Raw genomic sequence first — 18,670 nt, 5'->3', positions numbered from 1 at the left:
GACAAAAAGCCTTGCGCAGACAGCAGAGCTTTTCGAGATTTTCAGGAGTATCTAGCGACAAGGTGAATATGTATTTAGGAATCTAAACCATGTTACGATATGTTATAGCTTACCAGTGAGATACAGGTTATCTGTGAGATATATGTTAGGAGTGTTTTATTTCTAATTGTTTTGGTAACACGAGCAAACATTAGCACAGTAATGCTAAAATAACACGTTTTATGTGATAGTCACGACACAGTGCGGCAAATATAGGCTGGTACGATTATAATACATGCATTTCCAGAGTGTTCTTCCACAGGACACAGGGAGAGGAGGGAGAGGGAGAGGAGGAAGACCAGAGAGAGGAAGGATGCGGTGCAGGAACGGCCAGGCGAAGAGGTGTGTCTCGGCTCCCCAGAGGGAAGAGGAGGAGGAGGAGAGGGTGGCAGCCGTCGCAGCAGCGTGCGAGTAAACAACAGATTAGGCTGTAGGCTAGGCTAACCATTTAGCTGTAGCTCTGGTATAATGTTAGCCAAGGCTAGGATAACGTTAGCACGTAAACGTAGCTGTCACTTGAACTTAGACGAGAGGGAAAAGTAGTTGCAAACATGAAGCCAAAATGATTTTAAAATATCAGATTGAATTACCTGTCTAGCAGAAAGCAGGCAACCTCCGCATCCCTTGTGAAATCCTTCTCCTTCAGGAGTTCTTTCCACCTGGAATAAGCAACACTGATATTCACTCGCGTTTTGTCCCGTCCTCGCTTATCTGATCTTTTTCTCTTATTTGGTGGCGTGGTTTCCCTCTTACAGGGCAAAACATATGTGTGGTCCTCCATTTACAGTGCGACAGAATCATAAAAGTACAAAGCAGGTTCACGCAGAAGCGCCCCGGATTGATCTTCACCTTAACCGTCTCCAGTGACGGCAAGTTCTAGGTAAACGCCAAAGGCGAAGCGCGTATATCCCTGTACTGTATTCAAATATGGCGACGCAAGAGGGCAGCCTCCAGCAGACCGCGCCCTGCCTGTGTATATATAGAGAAATCATTCTAAGCCTAAGAGAAAGCTTCCATTTGTGTGTGAATTGCATTACACTTTAGTAAATATATATTTATGAAAGCAATAGTTGATATTTGCTAATAAACAACCACGTAAATTACACATTGTAACTTTAAAGTTACAGGAAGTGTTTGTATGACTTTAGTTTTGTCTTAAAAAGTGAAATGAGACGATCACACAGTCACTGTCCCTCTACAACACACCTGGGGTCCATTTCACAAAGCAGGTTCAACAAACTCTGAGTCTAATCCTGAACTCTGAGTTGATCTACTCTGAGATAGGAAACTCTGAGTTTCCGGTTCCAGAACAGCTGATTTGAATCAGTTTAATCAACTCAGAGTAGTTTCACCTGGAGTTAAGCGCGTGCACCACAACTATAAAAAGCCTGCATCAATGGAGCCCCGATTCGACGAGTCACCATGGCAACGGGGACGGGGAGGGCGGTTTTCACCCCACTAGAATTAGAAATCTTAATGCGCTCATATGGCGAGTTTGAACACGTTTTCAAAAAGAAGTGCAACACCGCTGCAGCTGCAAAAGAGAGGGAGACGGCGTGGGAGAATGCATAAGTTTAAATGTAGTCCTTTGCAATCACAATAATATTACAGGGGAAAACTGCTTGAATGGTAGCCTATTAATTTATTTCATTTAAGTGCAATCCCGCGGAGGAGAAGCGCACTTGGCAGCAGTTTAGGATGAAATATATAAACATTGTTCAAACAGGTAAGACCTCGGCATAATCTCATGGGGGTACTTCATTTTGATAATGTTTTACATTGTAAAATAAATATTAAGTGGCTGTTTGACTGTGCAGTTGTTTTACCCCCAATATAATGCTGTTTTAACACACATAAATGTCTTCTCATCTATATCATGTTCTGTTAAATAATTAAGCCCATTTAAACTAACACAGACTTCTACTCAGCCAACAGAAAGAAGGCAGATGCCCATAAAACGAGCACACTTTTCTGACCGCCCTGCATACAGTTGCCTTATTCAAGTGTTCAGCGTCTCCGACATTGTACAAAAAACTTCCATTTGCAAAGAAACACAGCGCATTTTTATACAGTATGAGCGCAACACACAATATCTGCTGGGATGTGAGAGCATGACTACGATTGGTAATGTTGCAGATATAAGGACGGATTAGGTTGTGTATGTAGATGATGGACTGTGACGTGAAACGGTACCGCTCAAAAAGATAATTGTGTGGAAATGCTAGAACATCTATGCGCGGTCTGATAACCATCTCCTGATGAATATTTAATTCTCTGCGCAGTCTTCATCCACGGGATCGTTATCAAAAGGACATGCCATGTTAGTGAAAAAAGTCGCCACCTACTGTGCCTAATAGACTGCTGATTTACTGACTGATTTTTTAAATGATTTTTTTAAAAGACAGACGGCAGAACTAGGCTACGCCAAAACTCGCCTGCTGACTGAATGAATGAGGAAATCAAATGGAGTGTGTGGCTCTGAAAGAGGGCGGAGACAGAGAGACACTCCAGGTTCATTGAGAAAAACCTGGTCCCGACCAGGTTAGGTTCATAGAGTCTGTTACTACGGTAACTGACCGAGAGCTTAAGTTACCTCTCTCTCTGAAACAGGCTGGAGTTACCCCTCTTTCTCTGGGTTGAGTTACCTCCCTTTTTGAAACGGAAAACTCAGAGTTTCCCTCATTTCAGGGTTAACAGACTCTGAGTTTTCACTAAACCTGCTTTGTGAAACAGACCCCAGTTGTTCATCTTGTCTCTACCTAGCTGCCATTTATAGCAGATGATGCTCCCCTTTTTTTGCATCACTTAAAGTATATCAACACACTTTTTGGCTTTTCTTTGCAGTAATCTCATTTTGTGTTTTATATTGCTTGTTTTAGAGCTGTATATTTTTTTATTCTGTATTTTTGTTCGATGTTGTGTGTAACGTATGTTGCTGCCTGTCTCAACCAGGACACTCTTAATCTCTCAAGTTTTTCCTCTGGTTTAATAAGGGTTAAATAAATTAGAAAAATAAAAAAACAAAAAAGTTGATGAGTTCCAGTCACAGTCTGGGAGAGTAAGAAAAGTTTTTAAAGCTCTTGTATAAAGTCAGTGGGAACATGAACAGAGTCAGATTTTTGCTTTTAGTCTGGTGGTTCAGACTTCAGCAGTTTAACTTGTGGTTTCTTCACAGAATTACTTTTTAATTCAACATTTTCCACATAAAACTCTAAAAATGGACAACAGCTGCCTGTTTTATGTTAGGTGTTTTTCTCATATTACATGGTATAAATATTCCCTCTCTGGATTAGTTTCCAGAAAGCCCACTTTTAGACTAAAATGCTTTCAACCACATTCATTTTCCACAACCCTAAATTTAAACTGGTGTCAAAGTGACTCCCTGGAGGAGGAGTAAAGTGACTTCAGGACTTGAAGCCCATCAGTAACTTTCTCAAACTGTTTCTATGTGTAAAAGAAAACCTGCTGTCCAGCTTCTCTCCTCTCACTCTGCCAACTTCTTCTGCGGCTTTTATAACTTCCCTCAGACCAGCTGCTCGTCGTCTCGCTGACGAGGACTCACACAGGTGCTGGGAATCAACGTTGTTAAGCTTCGTCTGAGACAGGTGGCACTCAGTGTTCACTTTATTAGGTACACCAAGTTAAAATGAAGTCAGTATGTTACAACAGTCCTGCAGTAAAGGTCATGATGTTGAGTTTGTGTTTGAACTGGTTTAGAGAGGTGGACATTTAACAGCTGTGGATTGTATATGAATGTTGGTGCATTACTGTTCACAGGACAGTGCATTTAGTGCAGTTTATTTATTGTCTACCTACCAGTGTATTTGAATTTCATTGGTTCATTTTAAACATTTTAATCAATATAAAGCTGCAGCTCTTTGCATTATTATGCTAAATTATCTCTTTTTACTCGTCTCACTGATTTTTAAAAACAGTGGCGGAGAGGCAGAGACTAGAGTCAGTGTTTGTCGGCCTGTCCAGACAGATTAAAACACAAGTTATGAATGTGGGAGTGATTTCAGACTCTGATCTTAATGTTATTAGTCATTTTAACAGGCTCGCAAAAACATTATTTCATCTGAGGAATGCTGCCAAAATTCAGCCATGCTGAAATGCTGACACATGCTTTCATCACAAGCTGCTTAGATTATCGCAACTCTCTTTTTACTGGTGTCCCTAAAAAGACTCATTCAGAAGGCTGCAGTCAGAGAGAGATCATATAACCTCTCTGTTTGCACTGCACTGGTTACCTGTATGTTTAAGAATTGATTTCAAAGTTGCTGATCTACGAAGCCTTACACAATATGGCACCTTCATATAGCAGCGACTTCCTTTCATTTTGTGTTCCGACAAGTTCCCTCAGATCTTCTGCTGCTGTTCTCTCAGAGGTTCTAAAGCCAGGATAAATCACACACTTAAAATGTTATTTTTGTGGAGGCTTCATTGTCTTCACAATTTATTGTTTCTTATCTGTGAAGTTAAAGTAAATCAAAGCTTTGTTTCCACTGAGGGAAACGGCTTCATCTTACAGAGACAGACAGGAGGTCTGTGTCACCGCGACGTGTAGTTACATTTCTGGGGAGGTGCACGTCAGGTCCACCCATCTGACTCGACCTCTCTGCAGTATAAGAACATCACAGAGCCTTCCTGTGCAGCTCGCAGACGTTAGCTGTTTGTTTTGAGTGTGAAGATGACGTGGAGGAAAAATAAACCACGTTCAGAGTGCGCTTTTGAACCACAGGCCGCTCCTCCACCTCACATCCACCATGTTACACTTACATAACAGACTGAGAGCAGCAGACATGACAGCTCGAACAAGCATCATGCTAACTGACTGTGTCCCCGCTGGGAGGGTTTTTGGTCAAAACCTCCTCCTGTGAAGTCACCCCCACCTCCTCCTCCCTCCTCCCTCCTCCTGCCCTGCATGTCCTCTGTGAACATATGCAGCCGGTGCAGGCGGAGGTAAACTGGTTTCCCCTTGGATGACACTGCTGCTGTTGACGGGGCAGAGTTACACTCTGACAGCTATTGTTAGCGTCTTTGTCACTGCTGAGGGAATCTGTCCCGAAGCCTCAAGTGGCCTGCAGTGAGTTACACCACCCACCCCACCCCCCCAACCCAACCTCCACCCAACCCACTCCTTTTTCCACTTCATGAAAGACAAACAGGCACAACAGCAGCGTGGAGGTAGAGACGGAGGAAGGACTGCAGAGACAGAGGGAGGGCAGGGGTTAAAACAAAACACACGATGGAGGAGATTTAAAAACACATCAGTATTTTTACGTCATATTTAAAGGATAAGTTTGGTATTTGTCAACATGGAGCCTGTTTCCCCATGGTCTGTGTCAAAGTGACTTATGAGAACAGAAATATTGAAGTTGGTCCAATATTCAGAGACAGGCTGTTATGTAACTCAGGGCATGTTTATACTGTCACTGTACGTGACGTGTGTGTGTTGTTTTTGCCAGGTGATAGGCTCAGATTGTTAGTCTATAGCACTATTGGGACGGGATTAGTTTTACATGGGCCTGTGGGGTAATGTCACTTTACCACAGGACGTCATAATATTAATGGCCAATTCACACGGGCTAAGAAATATCAGTAAAACTACCACAAGTGGGAGAGGTAAATCCATCCACACACCGCCGTCCCCTCCTGTCGTCATGTGCGCATGACGTTGCTTCCTGTGCGTACCACACTCAAACACACTTGAACCGTGTTCGTCGTAGGCCCACAGTACCTGAGGTTTCACATGGACTTGTCCGACTGTGAAGTGCAAAACTGAGTGCTTCTTCAAGAGTCTCCATGCTTGAAAACCCACGAAAAAACACTTATAAACAGGATATGATGAAATATCTACACACATATTTACTGCTGGTCTATTCGCATGGGATTAGTATTACCTGAGATAATTGTCTGGGACCCTTTTACAGAAGGTAAAAGTCGCTGTAATCTTTACTGACATCGGTAACGATTACTGACATGGCACATTCGGACAGGACTAAAATCTCGGGTAATTATTACTTTACCCCACGTACCTATGTAAAACTAATCCCTTCCGAACAGGGCTTAAGTGTAAAAAGTAAGATCCTTTTTGTTTAACCAGAAACAGCTGCAAAGTCATTGTTGCAAAACCCCCCAGACTCCATGTAAAGAAACTCATTTTATCATCATTAAATGCATTTGCTTCAGTGGCGACAGAAACAAAATAAAACTCAAAGAAACCATCTTGGTTTGTCTTTCCACTGTTCCAACAATCACCAACTCTGGTTTGGTTAGAATAAACTTAATTCACACAGTAAAGCCCTATAGAGTGCCGAAGTCACGCCCCTTCCGGTGAAGCTCATGGGACCTTAGATTGATAAAAATGTTAATGGCAGTGAATGAGGAGAGAAATATTATCTTTTGTTCCTGTTTGAGTTGTGACATGAAATCCAAATATGTCGTTAATGAATTTAAAACATAAATTTTAAGGTCAAGAAAGTCATACTTTGTGGTGAAACTGTTGAGATATAAGCTTTTGAAAAAAACGTAATTAGAAAGACTACACAGACATCTTCAATCATAAATCGATTAATCATAAAACAGTGGAATTTCAGCGGGGAGGCCAAGCTGCAGGAAGCGAGCGAAAGCTATGACGTCACACACGTGACCTCCTCCTGGGTACTCTTGAGTCTTTCTAATTAAAAAGCTTATATCTCAACAGTTTTACCACAAAGTATGATTTTCTTGACCTTAAGATTTATGTTTTAAATTCATTAACAACATATTTAGATTTAATGTCGCAACTCAAACGGGAACAAAAGATAATATTGCTCTACCCATTCACTGCCATTCATATTTTTTTCCGATCTAAGGTCCCATGAGCTTCACCGGAAGGGGCCTGACTTCGGCACTCTATTCGGACGGGATTAGTTTAACGTGTAGACGTGGGGTAAAGTAATTATCACCAGGGATTTTAGTCCCGTCTGAACGTGCCATGTCTGTAATCATTACGGATAATGTCAGTAAAAATTACGGCGACTTTTACCTTCTCTAAAACGATCCGTAGAAAACACCTCGGGTAATATTAATCCCGTGCGAACGCGATCCTCTGTAAAAATGTATGTAAATATTTTGTCACGTCCTGTTTACAACCATTTTTCCACTGATGGAGGCGCTTGAAGAAGCATTCAGTGTTGTCAGCAGTCGTGATAGCGAACATTCTTCTAATGATCGTATAGCCCTACGTTGGAGACCAATCAAAAAGGCCGAGAAGAAAGCACTTTTCAGAGACTTCTGGTTGTGTTAGGTCGGCCTAATATGAACCCATATTGCTAATGGTTGTGTACACACAATCCTGATCATGGGCAGTACTTCATATTGGGATAACCATTAATTATTATTATCCTTCAGCTGATGCTTACAGGAAGCAATGTAGCACGCACATGCCGACAGGGAGGTGACGCCAGGGCGCAAACCGAGTTCCCACTCCCATCTCTGGTAGAATTACAGAGATTTCTTGTCCTGTGCGAATCAGACATTTATATTACAGACATCCTGTGGTGAACTGACATTAGTCCATACCCCTGTGTAAAACTAGTCCCGTCTGAATAATACTTTAGATATAAAAATATATGGGATGCACTGACTTACTGGCCTCAACCTATCACTAAATAAGACATTCACTGTGGTTGATGTTTTTGTGTTGTCTCACATCAGTTTTGCACAGGTTAAAAATCAGGACTCAAGACTAAAGGTGTCGTGTCACCCTAGGGACGATAGAAAAAATGTCTGGGACAAACAGAAATCTCTCCCTGTATGCAGACAGGTCAAAAGAACGCAGTAAACGTGCTATCGACGCATCACAGGAAGCACCCTATTGTTTCCCTGATAATGCTACGTTCGTTCTGCACCCTCTTTTCTCCAAACATACCTTTGCTCATTGTGTCCAGAAAGTTCTGTTTTACCTTCATCAGTCCACAGGACTTGTTTCCTAAAAGCATCAAGCTTGTTCAGATGTTCCTTTGCAAACTTGTGAGGCTGAATGTTGTGGTGAGGACACAGGAAGTGTTTTCTTCTGATGACTCTTCCATGAAGGTCATATTTGTACGGGTGTAGCTGAACAGCACTAATTGTTGCAGTCAAATGACGGTTTTGATTTTCCTTCCTAACAATCTACGAGCAGCTCTCTCTGAAAGTTTTTCAGCTTGACCTCCACAGTAGTCTTCTCCTGCTTTGTGGGCATCAGTTATTTTAGTTGTCAGAGTGCTGGGCAGCTGTTGAGAGGAGCCCATGGCTGCTGATTGTTGGGACAAGGTTTCATGAGTCAGTTGAAACTTACATCACCTGGCCTTTCCTAACGATGACTGGGAACAAGCCAGAGCCCTAACAAGCTCATTAAGGTCTGAGAGCTCAAACTTTTGCATGGTGCTCCTTTCGTTCTTATCATCATTATTATTATTATTATTATTATTATTATTATTAGTATTATTATTATTAAAAAAAAAAAGCATGTTGCATCTTTAACTTCATGTCTTTCTTCTACGCAATCAACTTTCACAGTAAAAGACATTTTGACAATACTGTTGTTCTGATTGGTCACTGAGACATAAAAAGGTGCTGAACCTAATTTGTAACTGAATTATAAACATCTGTCTCCATCTGGTGCACAAACTTAAAATATCCTGCTGATGGACAGCTGAGAGTCTGTACTGAAGATAAGAACAGTTGTGTGTGAGGAGTGATTGATAAATCTGTGAGAATCAGCTGTTATCGGTGGCGTCCAGCTGTGATTCAACCTGCAGTTCAGTCTCCACACGGCTCCATGTGACACGCTGGAGCAGGTCAGAGGTCAGCGTTATTTAAAGACACTTATGTCACTTACACTTGATGAATTACAGTCACGAGACCTTGAGCCACACAACACTAAACCATCAGTGACAGCAGCTGCTGAGCGGCCGTCGCCATGGCGACGGGATCACAACATCCACATAACATAACATGATGCTGAGGTGTTTGGACTGTTTACATTGTTGTTGTAAATCAGGAGCCAGAGTCCAGTTGTTTTTCTTTTCATGTGTGTGTTCAGTGTAAGCATGTGGAGGAAACATGATCACACACAGGTGACATTGATCAGATATGTATTGTGACTGTTACCATAGCAACAGAGGATACTGGATTCTGATTTGCTGGAGCGTTTGCATTATTTTCTATCATCAAGAGATTCACCCTGACAGCTGGGAGGCTGCTGGTTTCAGCTGCACTGAGGCTACAGCTCCTCCTGCTGGTTGGAGGAGAGAATTATTAAGGTTTATATTATTACGGTTTATTCTAAGGTTGCACACATATGAAGTTATTGCTGCTACTGTATTGATATAATCAAATATTCATGGTTTATGTTATGTATATTAGAGCAGAGCCCTGTACACCCTCCACTGTATACTGCAGTTTTCTCCCAACTGTTACCTTTTGTCTCCTTACATAGTCTGATGAATCACATGTCATTATTGTGTGCGTGTTCAGGTGTGTGGACTGAGTTAGAGGCCCGTTGGATATTAAAATAAATATGTGTAAGGTCAGGATCAGGTTTTGGCCGAAAGATTTAGCAGTGTGTGGAAGTGTAGGCTATAATAACTGGTACTGAATAAATTAAGTGGATTATTGTAACAACAGGATGCATCGATTTGACTGATTTAATTTAATGTGAAAAACACACGTAAGGTTGCTTTGCTGCTTCACAGTGCCTCTGGTACAATAAGGTATTCGTTTTAACCATTTTCAAACAGATGCACAGTTCTGTGTAGTGTTTACCACTGTGGACTGCTTCTGTGGAAGGAAAGTGGGCAGTACCAGAAGTCACAGTGAGCTGGTGTCCAGCAGCAGCAGCTGTGTAACAGCATCAACCTAAAGTTTGCTTATCTGGAGGGGTGTTGGGGCTGTCCGGTTCCCTGGAGCTGGGGTTTGTGTGGCTGACTCCAGGCTGCTGCAGCCACTAGCCCCTTTTACACTGCCAGATTTTCTGCGAATGTTGGGCCGTTTTGCCGGCAAGCTGCGAGCGTTTAGACACACAGAGCCGGATTGACAAGTTGATCCAAGGTGCCCAATGTTCCGCCTCGTAGGGTAGACATATTGGTGGAACCCTTTTTAGTTTAAACAGACCGAGGCGGCCTTCCACAACGGGAGGGGCTGTTGATGACTTGTGGGAGGAGCTGTTGATGACGCCGCACGTGCGACCCACTGGCAGTGGATAAACAGGAAACAGCTGATAGCAGGAATTAGCCAGCAGCTAGTACCAAGAGGGAAACACAAACCTGACAGACACTGTAAAGATGAGCAACTGGGGAGACAAGGAATTGCGCGCCCTCCTTGTCCTCGCAAACGAAGAGGCCATTAACCGTCAGATGACGGGGACGGTGAAGGACGGGCTGACTTACGAGAGAATCACCGAAGGACTGACCAGCCGCGGCTTCCCTCCCACGTCACTGTTTACGTCACACGCTGAGCTACACGTTTTGTTACTTGCTCACGCCCCCCATTGCCCCGAAAAAGGCGCATTCTGTATAAACAAAAGTAGGTAGGCGGCATTTTGCTGCACTCCCCGATTTTGTTTTTATACTGCCAATGCTGAAAAAAGACTGATTGGGCTTTGCTGCAAATTTGCACAACTCCTGTCTAAAAAGGGCTACTGACTGGGGGTTTGTCTCCAGAGCTGCTGCCTGTTCCTCTCTGAGCGAGTTGGTTTGTAGCAGTGGGAAGTGAGGTGTAGGACACTGTGATTTAAGGCTCTAGCTAACGTTAGCTACATAATTGTGAACTTAAAGCTGTGCACCTTTAGCTCAGGTTAGGAGAATGCCAAAGTATTAGCATCATTTTCTCTCCATCTCCAAAACACTGTTTTTCTCTTTTAGACTCTCTTTTTGAAATGTCAGTCCTCCTTTTTTGGGTTGCTTTGCAGTGTAGACATTAAATGCTGGAATACAACTTTCCCTGCAGGATTCTGAATCAGGCTTTCACCTTCTGAAGAGACGTGAACACGCATCTGCGTTTGTAGAACAGCCAACAGGAATGCCCTTTCTCTGAAATTGGCCAAAGTCTCCTGTCACTGGCTAGATTTTCTAAAGTCTGAAAATGGAGGCAAAAGGAGGTGCAGAAGTCCACTTGAATTACAATATGCTCAAAGCCCTGTGAGGCCAAAATAAAAGTGCCGACCTCAGCTTTAAAGTCAGGTTATGATTAGTTTAAAGTCGGGTTTGCATCAGGGTAGGTTCAGGTCATGGTCTGGTTAGGATCAGGCTTGGTTTGTCACTTTTTGAGGATTTGGCGTTCATTTCAGGCCTCTGCAAAGTGCTGCAGCGGTACAAGCAAGATAAAATACACTGACCCATGAGGTCATCAGAAAATCATTTACTTGTGTCATTCATTATTTTTCAGAAACTCCACAGCTGGTGAAATGTGGCAGTCTGGTGAAGGTTGTAGTGCACGGTGGAGGGTTCACATTGGTTTGAACAAAGGTTTATCCAGCTGAGCGGCAGCAGGATAAACAACATTGTTTAACTAACTGAAAGAATTAATTAAGCACAACACCCTGCAGAGTGACATCAGTCAATTAAACCTCATCATTCCTGTTTCTGTGGCTTTATATTGATTATTACTTGATGTCCCTTTTCCTTTCCCTTTCTGGAGAACAGTCTATTTTTAGTGGTTACTACGTGAAAAACTGTGCAGCCATGCTGAAAGATGCCAGCTGATAATACCTTGTATCTGCTGGAGTGAAGTGAAGCTCGACAAACTGCAGAGAGCAGTTTCTACTGGGTTGTTATACAAATGACATGCGGTACACAGCTGGTTGGGCTGTTTCTGTTTCTGGTCCGGATCACCGTCTGCTGCGTTGTCTTGTTTCAGCTCATCACGTCCGCTCTGCTCAAGACTTTTATAGTAATATTATTTCCCACCAGCGTCTGTAGCTGACAGCTGAGATTAAACTGGGTCAGTAAAGTGAGTTTCTGGCTGGATTAAAAAACCTCCTGTGGTCCCTGGAGGTTTAATCTCAGAGGGCCCTGGCTGGTGACAGTGCAGTTTGGTACAGGTGTGATGTGTTTTCTGTGTTGGTGCTGCGGCCTGTTGTAAACACGACAATGTTTAGAGTCCAACACAGTCTCACAGCATCTTCTTCTGGATGTAATAAAGGAGCATCTCACAGCATTTCGAGGTCTTTGGGAAACAGAAATTCAAAATCAAAAGTATATTATGTGTTTATCCCAAAAAACAACTTACTACTGGCCAGTATACTGTCATTTTTAAAAGTTAAGTCTTCTAGTGTTGGTTGACATGTTCACATTTTCACCATCAGCCCAACAGACGTCAATTGCCGATATTCATGCAGGTGTTTGTGTGTGTGTGTCAGCTGGGAGATGAGCAGCAAATTCATCATGTTCCACAAGATCTCTTTGCCTCTTAGTGTGAGGAATACTCAAAGTAAACTCACAAAGTGTCAAGACAACAGACAGAAAATACAACCGCACACCACAGTGCAAACAGGCCTGAACAGGCCCAGGTCCAGGGGCCCAAAGTGTCAGGGGCCTTCGTGTCACAATCACATTTTGGTCATGAACTTTCTACGTCTACATAAAACGTGCAAGGTACCCTAGGTGTGTTGGTTGTTGATGCTGTAGGAAACCATGTCAAGTTCAGCCTGTTACATGCATTGTCTTCTTTCAAGATACACATCTGTTTTCACAGGAAGTTTGCATCGGTGCAACACCACGAATTGACGTTTTTTTCCCTTCAACAACAAACACACATGGTTGGGTTTTCGTCTTGCCACCAGACAATCAGAGATCTCCGCCTTCTGATAGTCTGGGGACACTCCTTTCTAAAGTGTGTTTAACACACCGGAGCAAACAGCCGGCAACAAAGCAACGCCTCTTGCATTTTTGAAAAGGACACGCCCTCCCGGAAATGTGCGCTCCCCCTTTTCTTGTCCGCAAGGAAACAAACACACAGAGAGCTTGAAAATGGATGCCGAGAGATTTAACTCTGTTTTATCAAACGTGTGCTCAGTCCACAAGATTGTGGAAATGAAGGACTTACAGCGACTTGAGACATTTTGTACCGCTACACGTGTTTCTAGTGGGACTATGTTTACGAGCACAAGAGTTCAGCGAGCCACCGAAGGACTGCCCTGCGGATTTACTATTGGTTCTGCAACGTAGGGAGTTTTTTTAAACTCTTAAATTGTATCCGCCCATCTAAACACAAAATCAGGGAGAAAGTCATCAGTTTTTAGTTAAGCAAAGCATCTAAAGACTGACTTGTGAGTCTAGTTGGGTTTAGAAAAAAGAACAGGGCTCTCTGGGGTGAAAGTCAGTGTTTGTTGGACCCATCCACCACCTCTCCCACCAGCTCTACTCTGACGTTCGCCACCTTAAATTTCATCCTTGTCCCACCATGTTACCCCCTGACACTAACGGGTGCAGCTAAACCTTAACAGCAACCGTCCGGGTATCATGTCGACATTAAAGGACACCTTTTTTGTTGGTTTCTGATGCCACAAGTCACTGCCCAAGCGCCGGATTTCAATAACTTTGGAGTGACACCGGGTTTGGCCTTCATTTATAAAATGTGACTCAATTACCGACCACAAATACACTCAATATTACCACAAAGAGAGGAACTGCAAAAAGACACAAAATAACCACAAAAATGAGAACAAACACAAAGAGACACAAAAAACACAACACAACGACACCTGTCAAGTTGCAAAAACATGGATGCTTCACACGCATCTTCCCCACGGCAGCACAGATCTACACAGTCAGCACAGTTTCAAGATAAATGTCAGATTAGCGTCTGATCTGACCTCTGTTGATGTTGAATAATGGCCAGAAAAATGTTTTTGCAGAACATTATGATGTCACAATGAAGTTGACCTTTGACCTTTTGGATATATAATGTCATCCCTTCATGATTTTATCGTATTTGACATTTGTATGAAATTTTTTGTCATAATTAGCGAATGAATTCTTGAGTTATGACCAAAAGCATGTTTTATGAGGTCACATTGACCTTTGACCTGTGACCACCAAAATCTAATCACTTTTGATTTAAGTGTATATTTTTGATTTTCTATTTTGGCATAAACTAGACTTTAATGCCATACTGTTGTTTATCATTGGTTTTTATCTGTTTATATTTTTATCCTCATGTTAAATGTTCCTTTGTTTTATTGTTTGAATGTTTTTGTAACACTAACACAGGGCATCTATGCGACAAGATTCTTTTTTGCCTTAATTACTCAAATATTAACTTTTTTAAAACCCAGTTGCATTAAACTTGTGTGTTTTTATGATTTTGGTTGTGGACTGATAGTGTACATGTTGTGTTACCTTTGAAATTAAAGGTTTATTGCTGCTCTGTTGAAAAATGAAGGAAGGAGCAGATTACATGAACTGAGAGCAAGATGTAGTCGTTCGGGATTTATTATTTCTAGTGAACATATGAAGTAATTCAAGGGTAAAATGATCAGTGACTAATCTAAAGTGTTGATTTCTCAAACATTCCCCCTGCTGACAGTTTACAGGGTTTATATAAAGGATATTTACTTGATTAGAAATCACTGCTTTTGTCTGAATTTCCTGCAAAAAATAAATAAATAAAAATAATCATTTGGTTCTCTGGCACTATTTCATACAACCTGATATTTACTGTAGTGTCCCCTGCTGCTCAGGCTGCAGTGACCCTTTAACATTTGTTTGCTTCTTGTTGTCGGTCGACGTCTCGGTGTATGACAACAGCTCGGCTGCTCTCAGTGTGCACCATCGAGACAGAATAAACAGGAAGTGATGGCTGCTGGTTTGTCCTGTCCTTGGCTCTGCTTCCTCAGCATGTGACTGTGGTGATGGAGATGGCCTGGAGTGTGAGAGAGTGTGTGTGTGTGAGTGTGTGTGAGTGTGGGCGACGCAGACACTGGGCAAGTAAAAAGAGACGTATAAAGATGTCAGTGTGCAGATTGTGAGTTCAACATGATGACATGTTCACAGCGTGTATGTTCAAGTGTCAGAGTTTCCAGATCCAACGCAGTCGCCAGAAAAAATGTTGGCACTGTACGATTCTGCAGAGCACAGATATTTTACATTTATAGCTTGTTATGTAGCAGATACACTGGCGCTTTATGTTTCAACAGAGCTACCTGTCAAGATACTTTCTTCCTTGTCCTTAATGTAAAGAGCTGGGTCAGGGGCTTTTGTGGTCTGCCAACTATTTTACTATTTTACTCACCAGTGTCACAATCCTAGAGAGTTTATTCTTGGATGTGCAGGTCAGATCACTGTACCAGACATGAAGGTGAAACATTAAACACTCTCAACCATTGTTTGGTACACCAAATCTAAAATCTGCTGACTAACACCAAGGCCGCTAAGTTTCCTAAGAAGATAAAGTTGCTGTGAGCATCTCTTGAAAATATACTCAATACTTCCAGAGATGCTGCAGTTAGGTGCGATAACGTGATTTGGCAACCAGGTCCCGTTCCAAAGTCGTTGAATACTGACGCTTGGGCAGTGACTCATGCATCTGACACCCGACAAAAAATGACGACCTTTCACACTAGCATAACACCCCCTGGTGTAATGGCACCACGGGAGATGCGGTCAGACAACAACATAAATTAAGGGGGTGAAAAGTCAGAGTTGAGCAGGTGGGAGGGGTGGTGAATGTGTCCACCAATCATGGATGTTCACCTGGGAGGACAGTGGTCACTTCCTGTATGAATGTAAAGCCAAACCCTGTTCTTTTTTCCTAAACCCAACCATGTGCATTTGTTGTTGAAGGAAAAAAAAAACGTCAATTCGCAGTGTCGTGCTGACGTAGTGCTTTTATTTTGAAAGAGACTGTATCCAAACTGTACATTTCCTGTGAAAACAGAAGTGTATTTTGAAAAGACACAATGCATGTAAAGGGCCGAAGTTGACACAGTCCAGTCCATTTTATTTATATAGCACATTTCAGAAACACGAAGTTACCAAAGTGCTGCACTCATTTTCAAACAGCTTTTTGGGACCACAAGCCCCAGCTGATCGGCTGACCTCAGTGACCTTGAGGGGGTGTACATACACTTTAGGAGGTCGACGATGTATTGGGGAGCTCGCCCATTCTGCGCTTTAAAAACAAACAATAAAATCTTAAAATCAGTTCTAAACTTGATCGGAAGCCAATGGAGGGTTTTGAACAAGCTGCAAACGTGCTAGGGAGGCCTGGTTTAGCCCCACATACAGTGCGTTGCAGTAATCCAAACGGCTAGAAACAAAAGCATGGATAACCCACTCAAGGTCATTAAACGAAAACACAGGTCTGATTTTAGATACAAGCCTCAAATGATAAAAAAAACTGGACTTCACTACAGCATTTATCTGCTTATCAAGTTTAAGAGCACTGTCTATTTTGATGCTGGAAGTTTAGCACCATCCATGCCTTAATGTCCTTGAGACACTCAAACAGGGGCGTCAGGGAGCAGTTGTTGAGCCTTTTGACGGGCAAGTAAATTCAGGAGTCGTCTGCATATATGTGTTAAGCGATGCCATGTTTCTTTAAGATAAGGGGCAGAAGATACAGAGAAAACAAAAGGGGCCCCAAAATAGAGCCAGTGTCCCAGAGCGTCAACAACCAACACACCCAGGGTACATTGGACGTCATATGTAGATGTGGAAAGTCCATGACCAAACGTTGATATGTGACGAGGTCAGAGTCATTTTCATCCTGAATGTGAAGAATCAATACTTTACTATGTTTTCTTTTTGTTTTCCAGGTGCAGAACGATGAGTCACACCTCCACCTCATCAAACCAAAAGAGTACGCCATCCCTGCTTCCCCCGCACCTCCTCCTCCTGCTCCTCTTCCTCCTCTTCTTCCTTCCTCTGATGAAGGTGAAATAAAACAAACTCTGGATAAAAACACTGACACTCATAGAGAACACGGAGCTATGAGACGCCTTTCCATTACAAGAGGACACCCTGACTGATTTTTGCACAGAGCAAAGCTACAGTGGGACTCTGAGGTACGACAAATGTTACTTGAATCATCTGCAACATATATTTACAACATGTCTGCTGGCTAACGGAGTCCTCCATATATTCACGAATAGATGTTTTTTGGGAGACTGCTCCTGTTGCTGTAGAGAAAAAGAAACTTGTAAGTCCTTGTCTGTACGTTGCATATCATATTCAAACCAAAACATATTATTGCATGCTTGGAAAGTAGAGCATGTAAACAGAAGAAAACAAGTCTGACTTTTGTGTTGACGGCTCAACCCAGCACCGCTAATCTGAAACATGGGAACAACAACAACAACAACAACTCATCAATATCAAGTTTATTGAGATAATTCTGTTCGACTGGTGGAGTTAGTTGCTAAATCTATATTTTTTAAAGTGTCATACTGTATATGTTTTATATGGAGAGGAATTAGTTAATTATTTTGTAGATTTTTAACATTTTTGCTAACGTGTTTTTATTTTATTTTCTTGTTTTTTCTTTCTTTTTCTTTTTTTTGCCTTGGTAAAAACAAAGCAGCTCCAGAGGGCAGCTCTGATGAAAATGTCTACTTTAAAAAAAAGGAAAAAAAAAACCTGCCCCTATATGAAGAATGTTCGTGTGGAAAATTAACAAAAAAAAAAAAGAAACGCATTTATCGCAGACATTTGACATCTGATTTTCTTTGAATATTTTTGATTGTGTTTGGCTTTTGATCAGAATGCTGTATATCTGTTATTATCGATAACATCTACCTCAGTGTCCGCTCATTAATGACAGAAGCTTTAACACCTGAGTGATGTCAGTGTCCTTGTGTTATCTGAACACTGTCATCAGACCTGGATTAAGTATTTAAATGCCTCTCGAATTTTCTGGTGCAATTCATGAAACGCAAACACTCTATAAACTGCCATTTGATAACTCAGAGAAGCCCCAAAAAATGCTAAAGACGCTCCAGGATATGTAAACAAAACCACATTAACTAGGGTTGAATTACATGAATCCTTTTAATAAATATCAGATGTCATCCAGCCTGACTTCAGCAGAACAGCTAAGAGCCTGACAGCACCATTTTCTTTGCACATTTTAATTTACTGGTGAAATTGTTTCAGAAGTCTGTGTGAGCGAATGTGACTGTTTTTGAATTAATGGTTGATTTAAGGGCAATAATGTGTTGCAGAAGTTTCCTACCATTAATAAATGGAGTGGGTCAGCCTGTCTTAAAACTGTAAAACCTAAACAAAGTAGTTTGAGGTTTTAATGGAAATTAAGTTTTATGTCAGCTGATGGTCCAAAATGCTGTTTCAGTGGTTTTATCAACCCTGACAAGAGCCCAATCCTCGGGTGACGTTTATTTCTTGTAAATTTCAGACACGTAATTGGTGACACTTGTGGGAAGAATTTTGGAAAGCCTGTTTCAAATTTGAGATGGGACAATGGATTCTAGTTTCGCAGCACTGATATCAGTTTCTAGGATGTGTTTAGCCTAGCTTAGCATAAAAGCAGGAAGCAAATGAAAACTGCTAGCCTAAAAAACAACTTAGATTCAGGATCAGTTAGCACTGGCGCTACTTTGCGACCAACAACAGCCATGATGAAAGTGATCAAACTTAGTAGTAGTTTA

The sequence above is a fragment of the Epinephelus lanceolatus genome, chromosome 23 (genome assembly GCF_041903045.1).
Source record: "Epinephelus lanceolatus isolate andai-2023 chromosome 23, ASM4190304v1, whole genome shotgun sequence".
In the NCBI taxonomy this organism is placed as follows: domain Eukaryota; kingdom Metazoa; phylum Chordata; class Actinopteri; order Perciformes; family Serranidae; genus Epinephelus; species Epinephelus lanceolatus.
This window is presented reverse-complemented; position numbering follows the sequence as displayed.